The 12,272-nt window shown below is 50.5% G+C and overlaps 1 protein-coding gene across 3 annotated transcripts in view; it reads right to left on the bottom strand.

Moving 5' to 3' along the window:
- LOC109320364 (signal transducer and activator of transcription 5B) overlaps window positions 1–11,927 on the bottom strand; it is a 40,152-nt gene extending 28,225 nt beyond the window's left edge. The window contains exon 1 of one of the 3 annotated variants that reach the window (XM_019550430.1): window positions 11,658–11,927. The gene's annotated coding sequence lies outside the window, so the exon portion shown is untranslated. The remainder of the gene's footprint in view (window positions 1–11,657) is intronic. The other 2 variants (XM_019550433.1, XM_019550431.1) reach the window with 2 other exon arrangements.
- Between the last annotated feature and the right edge of the window lie 345 nt (window positions 11,928–12,272).

Consider the following 12,272-nt stretch of genomic DNA (forward strand, 5'->3'; position numbering starts at 1 on the left):
GCTTTGTTTTGCAAAAATATTTATTTCTATATAAATAAAAAATAAATAAATCATATACATCCCCACCTCCAATGCACTGCCAAGTGGTCCTGTGGTTCACTTGGCAGCTCAAAGCACACTAAAAACCTGTTACACAGTTCGTACCACGTAACCATGCACCTGTACCCCCACCCACTGCCCTCCTCAGAGGGTCTACTCCTGCATGGAGAACCTGAACCAACACGGACACTTGAGTTCTCCCCCAGCACACAAAGGACATCTAGAACAAACAGTGGAGAGAATCTGAACTACTGGAGGAACTCATGTGACCCATAAACCAGAAATACCCTCCGCAATGGTTAAAGAGCATTCCTGTCTAACTCTCCATGAGGCCTGCCAACTCCACACCGCCTGCAGGCAGAAGCAAAAGGATCTGGGAACAAAACTTTCTGATCACAACCAACGAAGCACAATCACATCCACTCCGCAGCAGGGGACTGGCCTGTCGTCAAAGAATCCCCCAAACTCTCATCCCAGAGACAGGTACTCTGAAGGGAGATGTCAGCCTCAGAGGAGAGTGGAAACATCTCACCTCCACCACAGCAACATCCCCACTTATCCAGCCCTCAGAAAGCATGCATCAGGCCCCAAATACGACATCAGTTATAAAAATAAAAACAACAACTTCAGAACAGAAGTTTGCACCTTTCTCTCTGCCTTTGGGTGCTGTCGACTTTAGGACTGGCTCTGCTTACCTTTTCAGGTTTCCCACTTGCAACCACCAGGGTTTGGGAAGTCTTACAAAATCCCCTAATTTCAACAGCACGGACTTTAAGACAGAGGCCATGTATCATGACCCTCACAAAGGACCTGCCTGAGCTGGCCAAGCCAAGCGCCCATCCCATGATAGGATGCTGACACCAAATGCAGATGGCTGTTGAACAAGCAAAAGCACATTACCCAGCCAGACAGCCAGAGCAGCACGGACAATGCATTTCTGCTTCAGCCCCCACATAGCATACCTCCTGGGCACACTGCAGCCTCCTTTGCACTTGCACTTTCCTACTGATTCCCCATCCCTGCACTTCCCCAAATGGTGCCAGTGGCAGGCACATAGGACAGCGAGCTGTCACGGGTCACTGATTTTTTAACCACCAGACTGTTTCAATTACCATGCAACAGGAAAGTAAAAAGAAAGAGACACACGCTCTCCAAGTACACAAGGAGTTTGGTGGTAAAGCTGAGAGTCCTAGCCCCCAGACCACCCAATCTCACTCAGGCCTTAAACCAAATGTGATGTTTGCACCCAGGCAACACAAAGGCTGGATCTGCCCAGGATTCAAACCTGTGACTCAGAGCATGAGGCTGCATTTCCCCAAATGCTGCAGCCCAATGGACTCTCCTACCCTCTCTAAAGAAACACAGAGGGGCTCTGCTAATCCACTAAGGTCATGAATCAGGAGGAGTCTGATGGCAAAGTGAGTCTGCCAGAGGCCCTGGAGCACAAATGCTCTGGGTCAGGAGACCGTAGCATATGCTTACCTCGAAAGCACCAGGCTGCATTCCCTCTGCTACCTCCTGCAGAACCTTCTATTGACAGCTCCCAGGGCCAACTCACTCTGCCGACCCATCTCAAGATAGGGATGTGGATATGAACAGTTGCATCAGTTTCTTTGTGTAACAGTTATGTCCACATCTGCCACACCAGCAGATCCTCAACCCTGAACAAACTAGCTTGGCAGAATGCGAGCAGGGTGCTTGGACCCAATATTGCTCCCCTAGCTGAGCAGCACTTTCCGTTTGAGCTGGTTGCCCCTTCTTCCCCATGATGAATCACAGAATCATAGAGAAACAGAACTGAAAGAGACCTCCACAGGTCATCTAGTCCCACCCCCTGCCCTGGGCAGGATCATTCCTATTCAAGGGATGGCACAAGGGCAGGGCTATTTTCCTTCCCAACCACTGCCAGCTGCCGAATGAGATGCTCTTGCTGAAAGGGCAGTGATCAAATGGAGCCTGTGCCAGACAGAAGGTCAGCAAGTGAACTAGAATGGAGATGAGCTAGGGCCTAGGGTGAGAAAAGCAATCCTAAAAGAGCAATATGCACCTGCACCACAGGATGGCATAGTCAGGGCTTGCTTCAGATGGGTAGGGCAGGGCTCTGTGTGGGTCAGGAGGACAGGGCTGACCCAGACAAAAGCAACCTATCCACAGGTGACAGAACTCTGACAGGCACACAGGGCCCTTGTCTCCCTGGTGCTGCTCCGTTCACCTTAATACTCCCTCCTAGATATATGCAGGGGAGGCAGATCAGCCCCAAGCCCTTGGCCTGGTGCCTATCTAAACAGCTAGGGCAGGCACAGGGAAGCAGGATCCTCACTTCTAGGCCATAGAGCCACTCTGCAAAAGTAGCTTTCCCCAGCCTTTGAGAAGTGCCGCAGGGAGAGAAGAAGAAATCTATGATAGGAGTGCTGGCCCTGTTTGCTCCCACCCACAGCTGCACAGTGATTTCAGCACCATCTCCTTGAATGACCCAGGTGTCCTGTGCCAAGGCATCATGGTGGCTGCCTGCATGTGAGGGCAATGAGTTGGTTCTGAGATCTCCAAGGTAGAAAAGAAGCTAAAAGTGTGAACAGCAGCAGTCTCCCAATGCCTGAGGAAGGATGTTAGTGCCTTAAAGCTTGCAAAGAACTTTTTTCCAATTATGTAGTTGGTCCAATAAAAGATATCACATCTACCCAAATAATCTTGCCTGCCTATATCCTTAGACCAAGACAGCTACAGCCAACAACCCACAAGCTGGGCATTTCATCTGGCACCAAGTGGTTCCTTCATGGTCTGCCACAACCACCCAGCCCCCCATGCCAGCGTCTGGGGGCAGCAGTCAGCAGGGAGGCTCTGCTGTTGGCCATGTTCTCTGCAGAGGTTGCATGTCACCCAGCTGCTGCACATGCCCTGCTAGACCCCACCCTGGCAGCTACACAGTGGAAGGGGTGGCACACAGCGCAGCTCAGCTCTGGAGTGGGACCAGGCATGGCAGCTGCATGGCAGTGGGATGCACTGCAGGTTTATCCTGCTCTATAGCACAATAAACCAACTGTCCGAGCCCTGAAAGCTCCACTGAGCCGGAAGCATAAGCAAGGCTGGGCTGTTAGAGGAAAACAAAGAGGGCCCTGTTGCCAGCCCAGCCCAGGGGAAAGAAACATCCAGAGAGAGCTCAGCAAGCCCCCACCCCCCGACTACCAGGACGATGGTAGTGGCAACATGCCCACTACACCAAGCGGAACAGCCAGGGCTGGGTGAGCACAGCTGTGCTGAGGGCCCCACACAGGAGTGACTCTGGAGGCAATAATCTTCTTGGGAAGATGCAGCCAATCCTCTTGAGCAGCCCCAGGGAAACGCAATCTGTGCTATTAATGCCAGGCCACCCCAGTGGGGATAAACCCGCAGACACAGATTAGAGAGGCCTTTGTGGATGCTTTAATTACAACCCCAGGCCTCCTGGGGCCAAGCAGCCAAATCAACCTGCCTCTGGAGGGTGACAGGAGGTGTGACCCAGCTGGGAGCGGGCACAAAGCAGGACCCAGAAGGGCTTGAGCTGTCCATGGCCTTTCCCAGCTCAGCTGGGCTCCCACAAAGTGGTGACTGGGCGAGCAGGGGATAGACCCAGGTGGGAGGGGTCCTCAGATCCCAAAGCAACTCCACCTCTTCTGGCCCATTTTGGACAGCCAGAGCAGCACGGACAATGCATTTCTGCTTCACAGAGGATTCAGCCACGTAGACCACATGGAAACTTTACAAGAGGGTCACTGAGCTAACAGGCAGGCACCTGCCCACTCTCTAGAGTGCAGCCTCTTTAAAATAGTACCGCCAGATACCTTGGGCTGGCCCCTTGCCATATACTGTGCCACCCTGCAGAAATACAGAAGACTTAGTGAGTTGGAGCCTGGAACTTTACATGGCAAGTACAGTTGAGGACAGCTCTTCCTACACAGAGGTAGATCCAGGCTGCGGAGACCTCTGCCCACCATAGATTTGGAACATCCCAGGACTGGAGATAATATTACATATTTAGAAACAAGATTCTTCCCAGCCTTTTCAACAGCCATCCTGGACCTCTTTAGAGTAGGGCATAAATGAGGGTTAGAGCCCTTTGCAGCTACCTAACCCACATGCCACGGATGGAACTGGTGGCAACCGCCATGTGGCCACAGACCCATGCCTTCCCATCAAGGAAGGTAAAAAAAGGGCTGTTTGGCAGGAGCATGCTGGAGGATTGCAGAGAAGCACAAAGGGGAGGGGGATACTGCAGCTGCTATGTGCTGCCAGCATGGACACTCTCCTAAGCCCCTACCCAGAGAAGCCTGATCAAACAAGGTATTTTTGTTATGTGATAAGCAATGTCAATGAGTACTTAATCTGAGGGAGATATTCCCCAGGCAGACCTGCCCTAAATCTCCATAATGCAATTGCTTGGGATAAAGCATCTGTCTGAACATGGAACATTAACCTCACAAATACAGACCAAGGCTCAGAGGGGCTGTCAGGGCTGTAAACCATGTGCTCTGAGATGGGCCATTCCAATGCACTCCCAGGCCAACCAGGACGGACTGCCTGCTACCTGCACAACAGAAGCTGGATCCTTCCCTCTGCAAAGACCCAAGTTCGGTATCCCATGCTCTTTCCACTGCCAGCTTCCAAGAGGCCGAGCATGGCACAAATTCCTCTGGGCCCCTATGTTGCAATGATTATACCCAGCCCCAAGAATAAGAGTGGCAGTGTATGTTCTAAACAGGGGTGCCCCCAAAGCTCCCAACCTGAGCTCTGCTTCCCTCCAGCAATGCCCCCCTTCTCGAGAAGAGACTAATGGAAAAACACAGCCTTTCCCCATTTCCAGAGAAGACTCTACCTTTCCTGCACTTGCATGCAGCTTGGTCTTCTGATCCAGAAACTCCCAAGCCAGGGAGCAAGCCCATGTGAATGGGAAGGCCATCCACACACTGAAAAAAAAAAAATGAAGCTGTACAAGGGCTTGCCTCAATTGTGCATCAGCCCAGGCAGCATTCAGACTCACCTCCAGTTGAGCATGCAAGCAGGCCTGAGCACCTGGTGCTGACACACAAGCTGACCCACATGAAAGGACCCTGGAAGTAAGCTCATTTCTGTGTCAAATTGGGATCAGAGGGGCCACAGCTCCATGCTTGCTCATGCACACACAGACAAGCAGCACCAGCAGCCCTAGGCCCCGGCCTTCTACATCACAGGCCACCCTGCATGTCCCACACATGTGTGTCATGGGTGGACAACGCTTTGGAAGTATGGCCCTTAGTGACTGACACCATTCTCTCAGCCACAGGATAGATTACACAATTGAGCCACAAACCAGCTGACCCCACTGGGTGAGATGGGAAGCCTAAATTACAACCTAAATTAGGAAAGGAGGAGGTTCATTTGATGAGTCACTCCTGCAAACTCCTGACATCCATCTCTGAGGAGCCCACAGCACCACAGCCTGGCCTCAGTCCCTCACCAGGTGAAAGAGCGAGCTTTAACATCCCCACTTGGATGGGACTCATTCTCCAACACCCATTGCTGCAACAGTTAGCTAGCCAGTGCCCAGTCCACTCTAGTGTAGGGGGCTAAGGGGCCTGCTCCACAGCTGCACTCTGAAGGGATATGATTGCACACCAGACCCTGCAGGGTATGGGATTATATTTTCTTTTTTTATATTTGCCAACTTCTTCTTTTGGCTGACACCACAAATCCAATGGCTTCTCCTCTGTCTCTCTGCAGGCACACCCTGGATGGCTCATCTTCTCCTCACAGCACCCAGGCTTTCACAGCAGTCCCACAGGCCACTTGTTCATGACGCAGACTAATTTCTAGGCCAACCTGCCCCACAGCAAGAATGCATATGGTCCTCACATTCAGACTGGCTGGGCCAGGCAGTTACCTGCACATCCAGAGAGGCAGGTGGCACAACCTTTTCTGGAAAGGAAGGCATATAGCAGGGCTTCCCAAAATCTCAGTCTTGTAATGAACATGAGAGACTGAGCCACTGAGGCATGGATCCTGCCAGCAGCCCTTGAGCACTTCTGACTCCCACTGAGGTCTACACACTTCTTAAAGATCATCATCCAGCAAGGCTGCTGCTAGAAAAAGCTTCTCTACGCACGCATATCTGCATGTAAGTAACTGACTCAGCCTGGAAATGGACTGATTGAAACTGGTACCACACGGCCTCTGGGGAGATGCTCTCTCCTTAATGTTGGAATGTCTCGCACTGCCTTAATTTTAGCCAATGCTCGTAAACTGATTCTGGAGTGCTCCACAAAGCAGGAAATGGTGGCTGCACCTTTCACTAATCTAATTCCAATAAACCAGTACAAGCTGCATGTGCAGACAAGGGCTGAGGGATCTGCTCTTGGAAGCCAGAGCTTGTACCTTCTCTGTGATATCATGACCCACCAGAATCCAAAGCCATGTTTACGCTGTTTCCACGGAAGAGCTGAGAAGTGAAGTCAGACATGCCACACTTATTTTCCTGGCAGAATTGAAAGCAAGCCCCTTCACATCAGAACTCCAGCTAGGAGTCCTTCCAAAGTGCTGCTGCCACCAAGCTCCGACATGCCCTCGTCACACAAAGAGCTACACAGAAGAGGAAAGCCAATGTACAGGCTGGGGAACAGAGGTGCAGAGAAGGAAGCTGACTCACCTGAGGTCACCTGGCAGGCCAAGGCAAAATTAGGAAGATTCCCCTTCCAGTGCTCCACTCTCTAAGTACCACTCTGAGAAGCAGTTCCTCTCTACCAAGCCTTTCAATAGAAATTCCAGCAGGAGGGTTACAGAGACAGCTAGGAGTGGCAGTTCCTGAGGATATGACCTACTGGGGATCTAAGCTGGCAGCATCTGTATGGAGCTGTCAGTACACGTACCTGGCACGCTTCACCAGTTCCCCCATACCCATCCCTTCTGCAATGAAAGGAAGACCTTGGTGCATGCCTAGCCTAGGTGTGCCAGGCTTCAATCCCTCCACTCTCTCTATTCTTGTGGTTCCCCATGCCTTTCATTTTACACACACCCCGTCCGTAGCCCCACAAAGTCCTGGGACTTTCTAATCAAGCTCCTCTTGCTCCTGGCCAAACTTTCCATCTACCAGACCAGGAAGGTGCTGGCTTGACAGAACTTGAGCAACCGTGCGACTGTCTTCCTCTCCCTTGTCTGCACACATCTCTGAGTACAGTTTCACTGGGTGGGTTCCACGGGCACCTTAAATACATCTGAAAGGCAGTGGATGCACTCTAGCTGCTGTCCCCTACCCTCCCACCACCTTAGTTATTAAGCTATAACCCGCACTCCAGTTCCTGTCTTCTCATGATCTGTCCCATGGAATTTGTTGTACATTTAGTGGCTTTCCTCTAGCCCCTGAAGGGGGCTTCTGGTTCCTGCTGGCCCTAGGCCCACTGCCAATGTATAGCAAACAGGCCTCAGCATGCCCCTACAGCAGGAGTCTTATCTCAGAGCCTTCTATCTCAGCTGGGCTGACACAGCATACATACAGCCTGACCCTAGATCACAACAAGCATGCATCTCAAGATCCTGGACATGAGAGTGCTGCCCTCAACACTGAAATCACCTGAACCAGCACAGAGGTCCTGGGCTCAGCTCAGAGGCTGGCCATATGAATAGACTACAGGCAGCCACTCACTGGTCAGGTCAGGTCATCTTCTGTCCTCACCCCCCCACAAAAGGCTGAAGCAAAAACATCCTGCACTGAGACCTAAGGCTCACTCCAACTCTTGTTTGGTGGGTGAGGGGAGAGGGCCAATGAACATGCTGCTCTGAACACTTATAGCTCCTGAACGGTGAGGTTTTGGGCTCTACATCTTCCAGACCCATTCTGAGGGAAATTCCAGTGTCTGGGGGGAAAGCAGGGAAGGCCAGAGAACTGGCACAGAATTCTCCATAAAACGAAAATGCAAAAAACTTCTCAGAAGCACCACTTAAACTTGTACCTCACTAGGAAATACCAATTCTAGAGATCGAGAAGTGATACAAAGATATTAAAGTCGCTGGACAGCAAAAAGGGGAAATGTTTTATTTCAATTATTTGTCCAGAAAAATGTAATCAGAATTGACACATTCCCATGAAATGTTCCAAATCCCATGACTTGTGTTTTTGCACACAGCACAGTTCTACCAAAAGCACTTCAGGCAGGTCTAGATTTTATATTATATGGCACTGGCCTTCCCTGCCTTGAAATACTGACATAGAAAAAGTCTGTCATTAGGTTCAGCCAAGCCACTGCACAGAACATGCTGAGAGCTTCTGATCCAGAACTGTAAGCACTGCCCAAGCCTGATAGCCCGGCCAGCTGTCCAGTCCCTATAGCCAAGCAAAACATAAGAGAACGGCATGACAAGATGCTTTTTGATTCCCTAGACCAAGTAACTAGGGACTTCCTTACAGCTGGGTGAACTGACAGCAGCCTTGTCATGAGTTCAGAGCAGGCTCAAACCCTTGGAGCTGCCCTGCCATCATGGGTGAGGGGCTGTAATAGCAAGCAAAGTGCCCAATGCCCTAGCCCCAGAGCATCCTATCCTTTCTGATCTCCAGAGCAGGTGCGATTAGGGAGGTGAGAAGGGTCCTCAAGGTAGAAGAGGCTTTCTATAAGGAAATAATCTTACTGCAGCCTGCAGTCAGTGCCAGGAACAGGGCCTTTCATCCAGGACCAGGGAGGCTCTGCATGTGTCAGAGGACACTCACAGTGCAAATGCACAGCCTAATGCAGTTAGACCAAGAGGAGTTGGAGGCTGGGGGGGTGGGGGATTGTCTAATGTGAGCAGAAACTACATCTGTTTTCATGCAAGCAGCATTTCAAAGCTGCATCAAGCACAGGGCGAGCTATCCTGCACATCAATCCAACCTCATCTTCTTGCACAGAGTCTAGCGTCATGCTCAATTAAACCCTTTACCCAGGTGAGGTCAGAAACTATCTTTTGCGGGAGGCCAGTGCCAATATAGACTAACCCTTTGTATGAAAGGCAGCAGCAGCCTCCAGGCAGTGAGCACCAGGCTGACGGCTCCAGACAGATGAGCGATGAGTCAACCCCCAGTCAGAGCTGCTCTCCACGTTGCAGGCCACTAACCCTACTCTGCCAGTGAAAGCCACAGACCACCATGTGCTCTACCTACGCGTGCATGTACCTACACATACTTTAGTCTGGCACAGGTTAAGCTCTCGAGAGGCTAATTAATCCCTTCATTGCAATGGAACAATTCATAAGCAGCTCTCAGTGCTGCCCCCTGCACTACAGCAGTTCTTCAAAGGTTCTGGCAGGTGCTTTTTACTCCATGGGCTGCTGGCAAGCGTGGTAACATGGGAGCTCTGAAATCACCCTCCTCCTTCAATGTAAGGTCAGGGACTCTGCAGAATCACTCTCAGAGAGCACGATGCCTCTCTCTGTCTCTCTCTCTCATTTGTTTTAGACCATCTTGCCCACTCCCAGCTTTTCATACTCAAAACAGTGGCAGTGCAAAAACCCTCCTAAACAAAGCTTCATGCCACCAGAGCAGAACAACCACACTAGGCCCACTGGGCTGTATTAGGTGATCTCCACTCTCTAAACCAGTGGTCTCCCAAAGTGGGGTGTGCAAGACGATCCACTGGGGTATGGGAAGAAAATATTAGAACTTTTATTTATATTTAAATAAAAATACATATATTGGGGGTGAATGCTCAAAAATTTTTTACTGATAGGGGTGCACGATCAAAAAAGTTTGGAGACCACTGCTGTAATCAACTTTGTCTCTTTTAAGTAAGTATGCCCATTCCTCACTTAATCAGATCCAAATGGGTCATGAAGGACAGGCTGGGGGGTCAGGGAAATTTTACTGTGATCTACAGCAAAGATAATCTCACATCACATCTCCTTACACACTCTTCTTCAGGTTCAAGCGGTCTGCATCAGCTCAGAAATGCTATCACTGACACACGCTTGTATAGTAAATGTAAAGGGGTTAAGGAAATAGCTCTCTACAAATAAAAGATTTCCAAGCAGAAATTGCTGAGGAACCCCACCAGGGAAACCCCTGCCCCGGGACCTGCCACAGAGACTCATCTGCAGCCACATAAATGAGGTGGCTGGGCAAAAAAGAGAGCAACAACCTGAAAGCCAAAGGCCAAGTCTGCACAGACATCTCTCCTGTGGGTCATGTTCCTATAGCTACCCACTGGGCTGGAGAAAGTCACTGGGAAACAAGAACGGGTGCTAAACTGGCAGAGCTCCCTGCACAGCAGGAAGATGAAGATCTCCCAGGACCCACCTTCCAGCACCCAGACAAAGGTAACGGCAACATGCTGACAGCTGAGGGCTAAGCCAAGGTCCTGACCCTACCCCAGCCCAAATGGAGTCAGAAGAGCTTGAGGACGGGTGGGGGAGAAAAGCAGGTGAATCTTGAACCAGGGGATGAGAAGGAAGGAAGCCTGACTCAAACTGATTGGGGAAGCAAAGGAGAATTAAAGGAGCCTTGGACTGGCAGGCAATTGACAGAGCGGCCAAGCTGAGCCAGGTACCACACACAGAGGCTGAAGTGATGGTAAGCAGAAAGGCAGAGGCATGTCAGGAACCTCCTACAACTCACAGGAAAGGACAGCTGGGCAAGAGACACAACAAACTAGAGATTAAAAAGAAAAGAAAAGAAGTCAGAAAAGAAAATCAGAAACATGTTTCAGAACTAATGCAGCACATGCATGAAGCAGAAAAGGCGAGAGTGATGAATAGGCATACCGGGCAGACCAGCACATGGCACATGGAGAGGAGCTGGGGGGTGGGGGGAAGAGGGCACGCTCTCACTTGCTCGCTTCACGTTCTAGACACCACAGATAGAGAGATCTGGCAGGGAACACTATGGGAGTCCAAGACTTGCAAAAAGGGTGTCTGATCCATGCACATGACACTTTAAAGGAGCAGGAGACACTTGAGCACAGTCCTTTCTGACAATCCCAAGCCCTCCTACCATTTAACCTCCCAGATGCTGCTCCCTGGTACTCTGGGATTCATGTAAAACAGAAACTGGGGCTGTGAATTTAACACATGAAAAACCTGGGAACCTCACCGCACAACAGCCCCTGAAGTCAGCAGTGCCATTTGCCATGGGAGAGCATGCTGCACTGTGGTGTTCTCACCCTGGTCTGAAACATTTATACAAGGCCTAAGTGACTGACAGGTTTATAAAGAGAGATAAGGGGGCATGCCAGACAATGGCAGCCCATGGCTGCCCAGCCCTCGCTGCCTGAAAAAAAGTCACAGCTGGCATTGAACAGCATCAACAAACAGGAAGGAGACTCGGGAACATTTCACATTACATTTTTGCCTTGTGCAAGGGACTATAATAGATGATTGGCCATAAATATCTCTCTCCCCTCCCCCCCCCCAACTTAAACTTTTCAGAGAGCCTTTATGCAAGGGAAACAGAAAGCCAGACAAGAAAGTGAATCTGCCGTGCAGCCTTCCATAGCGATAATGGAGCCCAGAAACCTTTCATTCTGCTTCAGACAAAACGTCAGCTACTTTCCTAACTCCGTCCCCAGAGAAATGAGTGCTACGAAGGAGTACATGCCCATCACAACAGGAAGGAGTGAAGGTATAACGAAAGGAGGGATTGCAAAACTTACCAATGACTGCTGAAAGACAGAACAAGTCGTGACCATGTTATGGCTCAGCTATAACATTCCAGTGCAAGAGGCCGCTAGCACCGCGATGGAAAATCAAACTACTTTTAAAAGGAAGAAGATCAATGGGGGACTTTGCAGAACAGGAGAGTTTGCAAGGGGGAAACTGCTCACCAGGGAGCACGTTGTTTTGCAGCAGCCAAGGTTCCCGTCCCCTCTCTGGTGCAGCTAGATGGGTGGATTCTGCTTTATCAGCAACTCAGCTCACCCCTATCATCCAGGAAGCGGTGTTCACATATGTGCCTCCCCCCACCCCCTTGACGTTTCCCAACACTGCACGGACCAGTGAGCAGTTAAAGGCAACGCGTCTTCTATCAACCAGCAGATTTTACAGGGCTAGAACTATGGCTACACCTGGCACAGGAATTTCAGGCCAGGGAGCAAAGACGGGATCCCTATACCAAAGAGCTGTTCCAGGGTAAACCCCTCCACTGTACTACAGGGCCAAAAATGTGGAGGGGGGGGAAGGGGGGGCATAAATCTACCGCCATAGGAGGGGACAGGTAAGTTACAGAAATCTTCTAACTGTGGAGCTGCTTTTCCTTCTCTTGCCCCTGA

The sequence above is a fragment of the Crocodylus porosus genome, unplaced genomic scaffold (genome assembly GCF_001723895.1).
Source record: "Crocodylus porosus isolate Cpor-Errol unplaced genomic scaffold, CroPor_comp1, whole genome shotgun sequence".
Taxonomy (NCBI): domain Eukaryota; kingdom Metazoa; phylum Chordata; order Crocodylia; family Crocodylidae; genus Crocodylus; species Crocodylus porosus.